The sequence below is a fragment of the Mustela nivalis genome (assembly GCF_964662115.1).
Source record: "Mustela nivalis genome assembly, chromosome: X".
In the NCBI taxonomy this organism is placed as follows: domain Eukaryota; kingdom Metazoa; phylum Chordata; class Mammalia; order Carnivora; family Mustelidae; genus Mustela; species Mustela nivalis.
In genome coordinates this window covers 74,511,680-74,525,759 of record NC_139040.1, presented here as the reverse complement: position 1 = coordinate 74,525,759, position 14,080 = coordinate 74,511,680, and positions in this window count along the sequence as shown.

Sequence of the window (14,080 nt, the reverse complement as noted above, 5' to 3'; positions counted from 1 at the left end):
GTGAATGAAAGAGAAGAGACTATGAGTAGCACCCAGGAAATAGAAACAATTATTATAAATTATAACCAGCAACTACATGTCAAGAAATTAAGCAATCTAGAAGAAATGGACACATTCCTGGAAACCTCTAGTCTACCAAAATTGAAACAGGAAAAAATAGACAATCTAAATAGATCAATAACCAGCAAGGACATTAAGGTAGTAATTAAAAGCCTCCCCCAAAACAAGATTCCACGGCCAGATGGCCTTCCTCAGAGAATCCTTCTAAACATTTAAATAAGACATCATACCTATTCTACTGAAACTGTTTCAAAAAATAGAAATAGAAGGACTCAAACTCATTCTCTGAGGCCAGCATTACCCTGATCCCCAAACCAGAAAGAGACCCCAACAAAAAGGAGAATTTCTGCCCAGTATCCCTGATGGGGATGGATGCCAAAATACTCAACAAGATCTTAGCCAATAGGTCCAAGAGTACATTAAAAAGATCATTCACCATGACCAGGTGGGATTTATTCCTCAGATTCAAGGGTGGTTCAACAGCTATAAATCAATTAATGTGATAAAGCACATTAATAAAAGAAAAGAAAAAAAGCATTTGACAAAATACAGCATCTTTTCCTGATTAAAACTCCCCACAGTAAAGGGATGAGGGAACATACCTCGATATCATAAAAGTCAACTATGAAAAGCATACAGTAAATATCATTCTCAATGGGGGAAAAACTGAGAGCTTTTCCTTTAATGTCAGAAATACGACAGGGATGCCCACTCTCACTATTGTGGTTTAACATAGCACTACAAGTCTTAGCTTCAGCAATCAGACAAGAAAAAAAGAAATAAAAAGTATTCAAATTGGAAAGAATTCAAACTCTCTCTCTTCCCCGATGACATGATACTCTACATGGAAAACAAAGAAGACTCCACACCCAAGTTACTAGAACCCATATATCAATTCAGCAACATGGCAGGATATAAAATCAATTTAGAGAAATAAATTTCATTTCTATATATTAACAATGTAACTGAAGAAAGGAATCGATTCCATTCACAATAACACCAAAAACCATAAGATACCTAGTAATAAACCTAACCAAAGAGATCTAGATCATTACTCTAGAAACTACAGAAAAGTTGTGAAAGAAGTGAAAGAAGACACAAAAATATGGAAAAACTTCCATGCTCACAGATTGGAAGAATAAATATTGTTAAAATGTCTCTCGTGCCCCACAGCAAGCTACACTTTCTTTTTTAAAAAATATTTATTTACTTGACACAGAGAGAGAGAGAGAGAGAGATCACAGCAGGCTAGCAGAGAAAGGGGGGAAGAAGGCTCCCTGGTGAGCAGAGAGCCTGATATGGGGCTTGATCCCAGGACCCTGAGATCACGACCTGAACTGAAGGCAAAGGCTTAACCCTCTGAGTCACCCAGGTGCCCCAAGCTACACTTTCAATGCAATCTCTATCAAAATGATTTCAACATTTTCCACATAGCTTGAAAAAACAATTCTAAAATTTGTATGGAACCAGAAAAGACACAAATTGCCAGGCGAATGTTGAAAAAGAAAACCATATCTGGGGGTATCACACTGCCTGACTTTAAGCTACATTAAAATGTTGTGATCAAGACAGCATGCTACTGGCACAGAAACAGATATATTAGAGACCACAGAAATGGACCCTCAACTCTACGGTCAACTAATCTTCAACAAAGCAGGAAAAAACACCCAATGGAAAAAAAAAAAAAAGTCTCTTCAATAAATGGTGTCAGGAAAACTGGACAGCCACATTCAGAAGAATGAAACTGGACCATTCTCTTATACCATACACAAAGATAAAATCAAAATGGATATAAGACATCAATTCAAGACAGGAATCCAACAAAATCCTGGGTGAGTACATAGGCAGCAGCCTCTTTGACAGTGTGCACAGAAACTTCTTTAAAGACCCATCTCTAAAGGAAAGGGAAATAAAAGCAAAAATGGACGACTTGGGACTTCATCAAAGAAAAAAAGAAAAAAAAAAAAAAACCTTCTGCACAACAAGAAAACACTCAGCAAAACTAAGAGGCAGCCCATAGCATGGGAGAAGATATTTGCTAATGCCATTTCAAAATAAAGGGCTGGTATCTAAGATCTATATAGAACTTATCAAACTCAACACTCAAAAAACAAACAACTCAGTCAAGAAATGGGTAGAAGACATGAATAGACACTTCTCTAAAGATATATAAATGGTTAACAGACACAGAAAAAATATTCAACATCACCAACCATCAGGGAAATACAAATCAAAACCACAATGTGAAACCACTTTACACCAGTTTGAATGGCAAAAATTAACAAGACAGGAAACAATAAGTGTTGGTGAGGATGTGAAAAAAGGGAACCCTCTTATACTATTGGTAGGAATGTAAGCTGGTACAGCCACCCTCAAAAACAATAGGGAGGTTCCTCAGTAAGTTAAAAATAGAGCTACCTTATGGCCCAGCAGTTGCACTACTAAGTATTTATCCCAAAGAGAGAGATGCAGTGAAAAGAAGGGGCACCTTAACCCCAATGTTCATTGCAGAAATCTCAACAATAGCCAAACTGTGGAAGGAGCCAAGATGTCCTTCAATGGATGAATGGATAAAAATATGGTTCATATATATAGTGGAATAATATTCAGCTATCATAAAGGATGAATACCCACCATTTGAATCAACGTGGATGAAACTGGAGGGGACTGTGTTAAGTTAAATACGTCAAACAGAGAAAGACAATTATCGTATGGTTTCACTCATATGTGGAAAATAAGGAATAGCATGGAGGACCACAGGGGAAGGGTGGGATATCTGAATGGGGAGAACTCAGAGAGGGAGACAAACCATGAGAGACTCTGGACTCCTGGAAATAAACTGAGGGTTACAGAAGGGAGAGGGTTGAAGAAGAGGGGGTAACTGTATAATGGATATTAAGGAGGGCATGTGTTGTGATGAGCACTGGGTGTTATATGCAACTAATAAACTGCTGAACACTACATCAAAAACTAATGATGTACTATACATAGACTAAGCAAAAATAATTAAATAAATAGATTAATTAATTAATTAATTAAATGATCAAAATTAAAAATATAAAATATTTAAAAACAAGACTTCTGAACAAAAACTCCAGGATCCTATGGCTTCATGGGAGAATTCTGCCAATCATTTCATCTATTCTAAGAAATAGGAAAAGTAAACTTTGAAATTCCTTCTATGATGCTGGCACTACCATGATACCAAAACCAGACAATGAGATGAACACAATTAAAACATTTTATATTAAGTACTGGCAAGCTGAATCCAACAATGTATCAAAAAATGACTTAGCAGGGCACCTGGGTGGCTCAGTGGGTTAAGCCTCTGCCTTCAGCTCAGGTCATGATCTCAGGGTTCTGGGATCGAGCCCCCCATCAGGCTCTCTGCTCAGCAGGGAGCCTGCTTCCTCCTCTCTCTCTCTCTCTCTGCATGCCTCTCTGCCTACTTGTAATCTCTATCTGTCAAATAGATAAATAAAATCTTTTAAAAAATGATTTAGCACCGGGACGCCTGGGTGGCTCAGTTGGTTAAGCAGCTGCCTTCGGCTCAGGTCATGATCCCAGCGTCCTGGGATCGAGTCCCACATCAGGCTCCTTGCTCCACAGGGAGCCTGCTTCTCCCTCTGACTCTGCCTTCCACTCTGTCTGCCTGTGCTCACTTTCGCTCGCGCTCTCTCTCTGACAAATAAATAAAATCTTAAAAAAAAAATGATTTAGCACCATCATGTGGGATTTATTCCTGGATTGCTAGGATGGTTCAATATATGCAAATTATTCCATGTGATAAAGCCCATTTCTAAAAAGATGGATAAGTATCTTATTACCACTTCAATAGATACATGAAAAAGATTTGACCAAGCACAACATCAATCCATGATAAAAACACCCAATAAAGTAATCCTAGAGGGTATATACCTCAACATAATAAAGGGTCCATATGAAAAATGCACAGCTAATATCCTTAATGGGGAAAAACTAAGAATTTTTTCTCTATATTCAGGAAAAAAACAGGCATATATAGTCTTACTACTTGCATTTAACATAGTACTGGGAGTCCTAGCCACAGCAGTGAGACAACAAAAATAAAATAAAATCAGCAAGGAACAAGTAAAGCTTCCACTATTTGCAGATGACATGATACTATATATAGAAAACCCTGAAGGTTCCACCAAAATACTGCTAGAACCTATATATGAATTTAGCAGTCATAGAATACAAATCAAATCAAAAACTGCAAATCAAAACTACAATGAGAATCACCTCACAGGAGATATAATGGCTAAAATTAACACAGGAAACAACAGATATTGGCGAGGATGCAGAGTAAGGGGAACCCTCCTATATTGTTTATGGGAATGCAAATTGGTGCAGCCACTGTGCAAAACAGTACAGAGGTTCCTCAAAACATTAAAAATTAGAACTACTCTAAGATCCAGGAATTACACTACTAGCTATTTATCCAAAGGATACAAAAATACTGAGTCGTAGGGATATGTGAACCTTAATATTTATATCAGCATTATCAACAAGAGTCAAATTATAGAGAGAGGCCACAGGTTCATTGACTGATGAACAGATAACAAAGACATGGTATTTATATACAATGGAATACACTCAGCTATAAAAAAGATGAAATATTGCCATTTTCAAAAACACGATGGAGCTAGAGAGTTTTATGGTAAGCATAGTATGTCAGAGAAAGACAAAATACCATATGATTTCATTCATATGTGGAAGTTATGGAAGGCAATAAATGAATATTTGGGGAAAAAAGATAAAGGGAAGCCAAGAAACACCCCTCTTAAGTGTAGAGAACAAACGCATGGTTACCAAAGGGGAGGTGTGGGGGGTTAATAGGTGATGGTGATTAAGGAGTGTGCTTGTGGTGAGTACAGGGTGTTGTACATAAGTGATGAATAGACACTCTGTTATACACCTGAAACTAATATTATACTGGAATTACTTGAATTTAAATAAAAACTAAAAACTTAAAAGTAAAATCTAAAACCAAACAAACAAATTCATTTGTTCATTATCAGGAATGTTACCTATATCTGTTTCACTTAGATCTCTGGTAGTACCCTTATCTTGTTCTTTCATTTGGGATAAATTCCTCCATTTTTACATTTTGTTTATGTCTCTTCCTTCTTGTGTGTGTTGGAATAGCCATTTATGTCTCCTTCTCCTCAAAGTGATGGCTTTATGAAGAAGCGGTTATGTACTGCCCAGGGTCAGGCACTTCGGGGTATATCTCTGATCTGTCCTGCATGTGCTCTGCCATTGTGTTTTGGCTGTTCCATCCTTCAGGCAAGTTGTCTGCAGAAGTTCTCCTTGTCTGGTGTGAGCAGTGTTTGGTCCCTGGCCTGAATGTGGCAACTTTTTACTAGGTGTGCTCTGGTGTCATTTTGAAATGAGACTTGACACCACCTCCACCAGAACTGAGGCCCTGTAGAACTCTCTGGTCAGGAGACATGGTGTTGGCAGGGGTTTGTTTTGGTCTTCTGGGGCACCAGACTGTTGCACTGCAACTAAGGCAAGCTTGAATAAAAAGGGCATTCACATCAAAGCCCAAGGGGATGGGACCTTGTGTATGCAAGTTATTTAGCCAGGGTGGGCACTGCACTCTGTCAGCCCCTCTCATCTTTCATGCCAATAGATTCAGGAAAATATTTTCCTTTGGCATTCCCCTGTTTGCTCCTCTCTCTTCCCTCTCCACATTCACAACTCCCTCCCCTCTACAGCACCTGCAATTTTAAACCACATGTCAGTACTTGCTACCTTCTTTGCTGTGGCTTCTTCCCTGCCTTTAGTTGTGATATCTGTTTTTTCTGTCTTCAGGTCAATTTCTGGGATATTTAAGATGATTCCATAGTTATCTAGTTGTGTTTGTGGGACAATGCAAGGCTAGAGTCCTTCTACTCCTCCACCATCTTGATTTCTCATTTTCATTTAAGTTTTCAAATTCATGTTGTTTAGAGTTGTTTGTAGTATTCCCTAATTATCATTTTGATGCCTGCAGTTTGTGATATCCTCTGCTTCATTGCAGACAGAGGTCATTTGTGTCTTCTTCTTATTTGTCTTTTGAATTTTAATTATTTTTCTCTGATTTGTTTTTTTTTCTTTTTATATTTCTTGATGTCCTAGCTTAGAATATTTGAGACTTTCTATTCATGTGTAAGTATTTAGTGCTATAAATTTCCTTCTCAACATTTAGCTTAACACCACATAGTTTGATTACATTTGGTAGCACTTTCATTTTTATCTCAGTATACATTTTTTAAATTTTCTTTTTATTTATTTATTTATTTTCAGCATAACAGTATCATTATTTTTTCACCACACCCAGTGCTCCATGCAATCCATGCCCTCTATAATACCCACCACCTGGTACCCCGACCTCCCACCCCCCCCACTTCAAACTCTTCAGATTGTTTTTCAGAGTCCATACTCTCTCATGATTCACCTCCCCTTCCAATTTACCCCAACCCCCTTCTCTCAAACTCCCCATGACCTCCATGCTTTTTGTTATGCTCCACAAATAAGTGAAACCATATAATAATTGACTCCCTCTGCTTGACTTATTTCACTCAGTATAATCTCTTCCAGTCCCGTCCATGTTGCTACAAAAGTTGGGTATTCATCCTTTGTGATGGAGGCATAATACTCCATAGTGTATATGGACTACATCTTCCTTATCCATTCATCCGTTGAAGGGCATCTTGGTTCTTTCCACAGTTTGGTGACCGTGGCCATTGCTGCTATAAACATTGGGGTACAGATGGCCCTTCTTTTCACTACATCTGTATCTTTGGGGTAAATACCCAGGAGTGCAATGGCAGGGTCATAGGGAAGTTCTATTTTTAATTTCTTGAGGAATCTCCACACTGTTCTCCAAAGAGGCTGCACCAACTTGCATTCCCACCAACAGTGTAAGAGGGTTCCCCTTTCTCCACATCCTCTCCAACACGTGTTGTTTCCTGTCTTGCTAACTTTGGCCATTCTAACTGGTGTAAGGTGATATCTCAATGTGGTTTTAATTTCAATCTCCCTGATGGCTAGTAATGATGAATTTTTTTCATGTGTCTGATAGCCATTTGTATGTCTCTATTGGGGCATCACGTTACCTGATTTAAAGCTTTACTACAAAGCTGAGATCACCAAGACAGCATGGTACTGGCATAAAAACAGACACAGAGACCAGTGGAATAGAGTAGAGAGCCCAGATATGGACCCTCAACTCTATGGTCAATTAATCCTCGACTAAACAGGAAAAAATATATAGTGGAAAAAAGACAGTCTCTTCAATAAATGGTGCTGGGAAAACTGCGCAGCTATATGTAGAAGAAAGAAACTCGACCATTCTCTTACACCGTACACAAACATAAACTCAAAATGGATAAAAGACCTCAATGTGAGACAGGAATCCATCAGAATCCTAGAGGAGAACATAGGCAGTAATCTCTTTGATATCAGCCACAGCAACTTCTTTCAAGATATGTCTCCAAAGCCAAAGGAAACAAAAGCGAAGATGAATTTTTGGGACTTCATCAAAATCAAAAGCTTCTGCACAGCAAAGGAAACAGTCAAGAAAACAAAGAGGCAACCCACGGAATGGGAGAAGATATTCGCAAATGACAGTACAGACAAAAGGTTGATATCCAGGATCTATAATGAACTCCTCCAACTCAACACACACAAAACTATCATATCACAATTGGGAAAAAGATATGGACAGACACTTCTCAGTATACATTTTATTTCCATTGATACTTTCCTTAATGCATGAGTTTAGAAGTATGTTTATTTTCCATTAATAGAAAAGCTATAGGGGCGCCTGGGTGGCTCAGTGGTTTAAAGCCTCTGCCTTCGGCTCAGGTCATGATCTCAGGGTCCTGGGTTCGAGTTCCGTGTCGGGCTCTCTGCTCAGCGGGGAGCCTGCTTCCTCCTCTCTCTCTGCCTGCCTCTCTGCCTACTTGTGATCTCTCTCTGTCAAATAAATAAGTAAAATCTTTTTTAAAAAAAGCTATAAAATATTTTCCTGTTATATTCCTATTACTAATTTCTAATTGTTCTATGTGGTCATAGAAAAATTGTGTATGGTTTCAATTTTGAAAAATGTTAAATTTTTTTTCAATGTCCTGGCACATGGTCTCTCTTGGTATGTTTTGAGTGCACCTGAAAACAATGTGTATACTTCCACTGTTATGTAGAGTATTATATAAATTATATTAGATGATACTGACTTGTTGAATCTATGTCCTTGTTAATTTTGTCCAATTGTTCCATTGATTGTTGAGCAAGAGGTGTTGATGTCCCCAACTCTAACTGCAAATTTGTTCATTTCTTTCAGTTTTAACAATTTTTGTGTCATGTATTATATGTGTCTTTTGGTTGGGGCATATACATTTAAGGCTGTTATCCATTCTTTTTGGATTTATGCTTTTATCATTATGTAGCATGCCTCTTTGTCTCTGTAAATTTTCCTTTTCTTAAGTCTACTTTATCTGATGCTAATATGACCACTTCTGCTTTCATTTATGTTTTCTTGATGTATCTCATTCCATTCTTTTACTTCCAACCTACATATATTATTATATTTGAGGTGAGTTTCTTGCAGACAATGTGTAGTGGGACACTTTATTTTTAATCCACTGTTAATCTCTGTATATTAATCAGTGTGTTCAGACATTTTAACACAATTATGATGTTTAGAATTTAACTATCCCACATTATTTTTTTGTCTTCTTGTTTCTGTCTTTTTGTTCTCCTTCCCTATTCTTACATGAATACTTTGTAATTTTATTTTGATTAGTCTATAGAGTTGAGTTTTCATCTCCAGATAAGATTTTTGTGCTTTCTCTAAGCAGTATATTTGTATGTGTGTGTGTGTGTGTGTGTGTGTGTGCGTGTCTATATAGATATAGATATATATTTACTACTTTACACAAAGTAGTAAAATGCTGACACCAATATACTTTGATATGATATATATATATATATATATATATATATATATATATATATGCGCTGGTGTCAGCATTTTACTACTTTGTGTTAAGTATAAAAAACCTACTTCCCTTTTACATTCCTTTGCCCTCACCCATTTATAGAAAAATTGGGTTAAATATTTTCTCTACATAAATTTAGAAAATGTTATATTTTTTTCTTCCACTCTTAAGCAATTTAGACAACTAAAGATGAGAAGGAAAGTCTACAGTGTTCATCCTATTTTTAATATCTCCACTATGTTTTCTTACTTTCTGCATTTCCAAGGTTCCTTCTTTCATCTTTCATCATTTCCTTTCTTCTTGGAGACCTTCTTTACTTTAGTCTTTCTTTTAGGGTAGGTCTGACAGTGACACATTTTCCCAATTTTCCACCATCTGAGAATGCCTTTCTTCTCCTTCACTCCTAAGTAATATTCTCACCAAATACAGAATTTTGAAACAATATTATTTTTCCTTCAGGGCTTAAGTATGTTGTTCTACTTCCTTCTGGATTTCATGATTCCTAAAATTAAATCAGTGTCATTTGAATTTTTTTTCTCCTATAAAATGAGGTGCCAATTTTTTTTTCCCTCTTTTCAAGATTTTTTCCCCTTTAGTTTCTTAAGCTTGGTGTGGATTTCTCTAGGGTATCCTGTTTGATGTTCATTCAGTTTCTTAAATCTATGGGTTTATGTCCTTTGATTTATTTGGTATGTTTTCAGCCATTATTTCTTTGAGTGTTCTTTAAGTCTCTCTCTCTTTCTCTTTAGCTTCTGATTTTTGAATGAAACAAATATTAGATCTTCTGCTATTGTCCTATAGATTCCCCAGAGTCTGTTTTATTTTCATCAGTTTTCTATCAGATTTAGTACTTAGATTGAGCACATCATTAGTTTTTTATGTACCTTCTATTTTGCTCTCAAGTTAACTGATCTTTCCTCTCTCCTTTCCATTCTGCTGTGAAGCTCATTCATACAATTTTTAAGAATTGGTTATTGTATTTTTCAGAATAGTTTCCATTCAATTCTTTGTGTCTTCAATTTCTTTATTGGAACTTTTTAATTTGTAATTATTGAATCATTTTAATGTGAGCTGTTTGAAATTTTGTCACATAATTCTAACATTACTGCTATCTCTGTGTTAGTGTTAATTAATTGCTTTTTAAATTCACATCAATATTTTGCTTATTCTTGGTATGAGTAATGTTCAACTGAAAACTAGATATTTTGGCAAATTGTTATGAAACTCTGGAACTTATTTAAATATTCTGTTTTAGCAAGCCTAATATGACACTATTCTAGCATAGGAACTGTGAGTGTTTCCTCAACAGCGCCAGGTGGGAATGGAGGTCTCCAATTGTATTCTATTAATGCTCAAGTTGGGTGAGGCTCACACAGTTTGTTGGGTGGAACTAGGGATTCAGACACCCCACTAGTGTTATGCTTATAGCACAATAGCTGGGGTAGGCAGGAGTATTTCATTACTTCACTCCAGGTGACTTTCAAATACACCACAGTGTGGGGCCCCATTAATAGTGGGTGGTGATGATAATACGGACTCTCCACTAGGCCTCCTTTGGTACCATTCAAAGAGGAAGGGAGCGGCATCTTCTGAGTGTAGGCAGAAGTCCAGGTTCCATGTATAGTCTTTTCCAACACTGCCATGGGGAGAAATTATCTTGTGGGGATAAAAATATGAACTCCTAGGAGGGGGAGTCAAGATGGCTGAGAAATAGCAAGCTGAGACAACATCAGGTAGCAGGAGATTAGCTAGACAGCTTACAAACCATTCTGAACACCTATAAATCCAATAGGAGATCAAAGAGAAGAGCAGGAATTCTAGAAACAGAAAATCAACCACTTTCTGAAAGGTAGGACCTGTGGAGAAGTGAATCCAAAGTGATGGGAAGATAGACTGTGGAGGAGGGGACAGTTCCTGGCAAGTGGTGGAGCAATGGAGCACAAAATCAAAACTTTTAAAAGTCTGTTCCACTGAGGGACATCACTCCAGAGGATAAATCAGGGCGAAGCCCACACAAGAACAGCGTGGTCTGAGGTCCCACAGGGTCACAGAAGAGTCAGGGGTGTTGGAACGTTGCAGAGCTCACAGGTATTACAGCAGGGAAGCCAGATACAGAGACAAAGCTGGAGAGTGAGCTCTCATCTCGGGGTTAACTTAAATTGTGATCCGTGGCACAGACCACTGCTCTGTAAGCGGGGACCCCACAAGATCTGGGAAGACACCTCTGGAAGAGCACAGGGATCTGTGGGGTTGGGAAACTCCAGGCAGGGCTCTGTGCCAGAGACAGAGACTTCTGGTCACAGGCTGGGTGAGCTTGGAGCACAGCCAGAGGCCAGGGAGATGGGAGTAATTGAGTGCTTTTCTCTGAGAGTGCACTGAGGAGTGGGGCCCTGAGCCCTCCGCTCCTCTGGGCCAGATTGGGAGGCCATTTTCATTCCTGACCTCTGGAACTCTATAGAAAGCGTTCAGTGAACAAAAGCTCCCAAAAGGAAACCTGAGCGGATTACTTAGCCTGGCCCCTACTAAGGGCGGTGCAATTCCACCTTGGGCAAAGACACTTGAGAATCACTACAACAGGCCTCTCTCCAAGAAGATCAGCAAGAAATCCAGCCACAACCAAGTTCACTTATCAAGAAGAACAGTGGGATTCCAGAGAAGGAGAAAGCAAAGCATGGAATTCATGGCTTTCTTCCCATGATTCTTTAGTATTCCAAACTTAATTTTTTTTTTCATTTTATTTTTTTCTTCTACTAAATTTTTTAAACTTTTACCCTTTCTTCTTTTAACGTTTTTTAAGTAGTTTATCTTAACATTACCTTTCAAAAAAAAAACCTCTTTTTTGAAACTTCATTATTATAGTCATATTTTATCCTTCATTGTATCTAACTTTATTTTTTATATACACATAGGGTTCTTTCTTATAAAAAATGTTGGGACACGACTTCTTCTAATAGATCAAAATATACCCTAAATTTAGCACAGGCCTTTGTTCTAATCTCCAGCCTGAGCAAATTCTCTCAACTTTCTTTTTCTTTATCCTCCCAACCAACTTATCTTATCAACTCTTTCTTTAGAAATTAAAAAAAAAATTCATCTATATACTCATATTCCATCCCTTCATTGTGTTTACCATTATATATGTTTTTCATTCTTTAAAATTTTGGGAAGTAGTTTCTTCTAAGAGGCCAAAATACTCCCCAAATTAACTGGGTGACTGCATTCTAGCTATATGTTTTTCATTCTTTAAAATTTTGGGAAGTAGTTTCTTCTAAGAGGCCAAAATACTCCCCAAATTAACTGGGTGACTGCATTCTAGCTACCAGCCTAATATAGATATTTTCTTTTTTGTATTTTTTCTTCATTTTTGAAAAATTTTTTTCTGAACTTATTTTTACCCCCCCTTTATTCCCCCCACTATTTGGGGTCTCTTCTGATTTGGTTAAAGCACATTTTCCTGGCATCTTTGCCACCCATTTAGTATTTTATTCGCTCCTTCATTCATTCTTATTTGGATAAAATGACAAGGCAGAAAAACTCACAACAACAAAAACAACAAAAGAAAAAGAGGCAGTACTGAAGGCTAGGGACATAATCAATAAAGACATTGGTAATACGTCAGATCTAGAGTTCAGAACAATGATTCTCAAGGTGCTAGCTGGGATCAATAAAGGCATGGAAGGTATTAGAGAAGCCCTCTCTGGAAAAATAAAAGCCCTTTCTGGAGGAAAAAAAAGACTAAAATCTAACGAAGTTGAAATGAAAAAAAAAAAGATATTAATGAGGTGCAATAAAAAATGGAGGCTCTTACTGCTAGGATAAATGAGGCAGAAGAGAGAATTAGTGACATAGAAGACCAAATGACAGAGAATAAAGAAGCTGAGCAAAAGAGAGTCAAACAATGAGTGGACCTCAAGGGGAAAATTCGAGAGATAAGTGATACCATAAGACAAAACAGCATTAGAATAATTGGGATTCCAGAAGAAGAATGATAGAGGAACATAAGATATATTGGAGAGAATTATTGTAGAGAATTTCCCTAAAATGGCAAACGGAACAAGCATCAAAATCCAGGAGGTGCAGAGAACACCCCTCAAAATCAATAATAGGTCCACACCCTGTGATCTAATAATAAAATTTACAAGTCTTTGTGACAAAGAGAAAATCCTGAAAGCAGCCCGGGAAAAGAAGTCTGTAACATACAATGGTAAAAATATTAGATTGGTAGAAAACTTATCCACAGAGACCTGGCAGGACAGAAAAAACTGGCATGATAAATTCAGAGCACTAAACAAGAAAAGCATGCAACCAATAATACTATATCCAGCTAGGCTATCATTGAAAATATGAGAGATAAAAAGCTTCCAGTACAAACACAAAATAAAGAATTTATAAACACCAAACCAGCTCTTCAGGAAATATTGAAAACGGTCCTCTAAGGAAGGAGAGAGCCTAAAAGTAGTACATCAGAAAGGAAAAGAGACAATATACAGTAACAGTCACTTTACAGGCAATACAATGGCACTAAATTCATATCTCTCAGTAGTTACCCTGAATATAAATGGGCTAAATGCCCCAATCAAAAGACACAGGGTATCAGAATGGATTAAAAAAAAAAAACCCAAAACCCATCAATATGCTATCTATGAAAAACTCATTTTAGACCAAAAGACACCTCCAGATTTAAAGTGAAGGAGTGGAAAACGATTTACCATGTTAATGGACAACAAAAGAAAGCTGGAGTGGCAATCCTTGTATCAGAGCAAATAGATTTTAAGCCAAAGACTATAATAAGAGATGAGCAAGGGATACTATATCATACTCAAAAGGGTGTGTCCAACAAGAAGATCTAACAATTTTAAATATCTATGTCCCTAACATGGGAGCAGCCAACTATATAAACCAATTAATAACAAAATCAAAGAAACACATTGACAATAATACAATAAGAGTAGGGGACTTTAACACTCCCTTCACTGAAATGGACAGATCATCCAAGCAAAAGATCCACA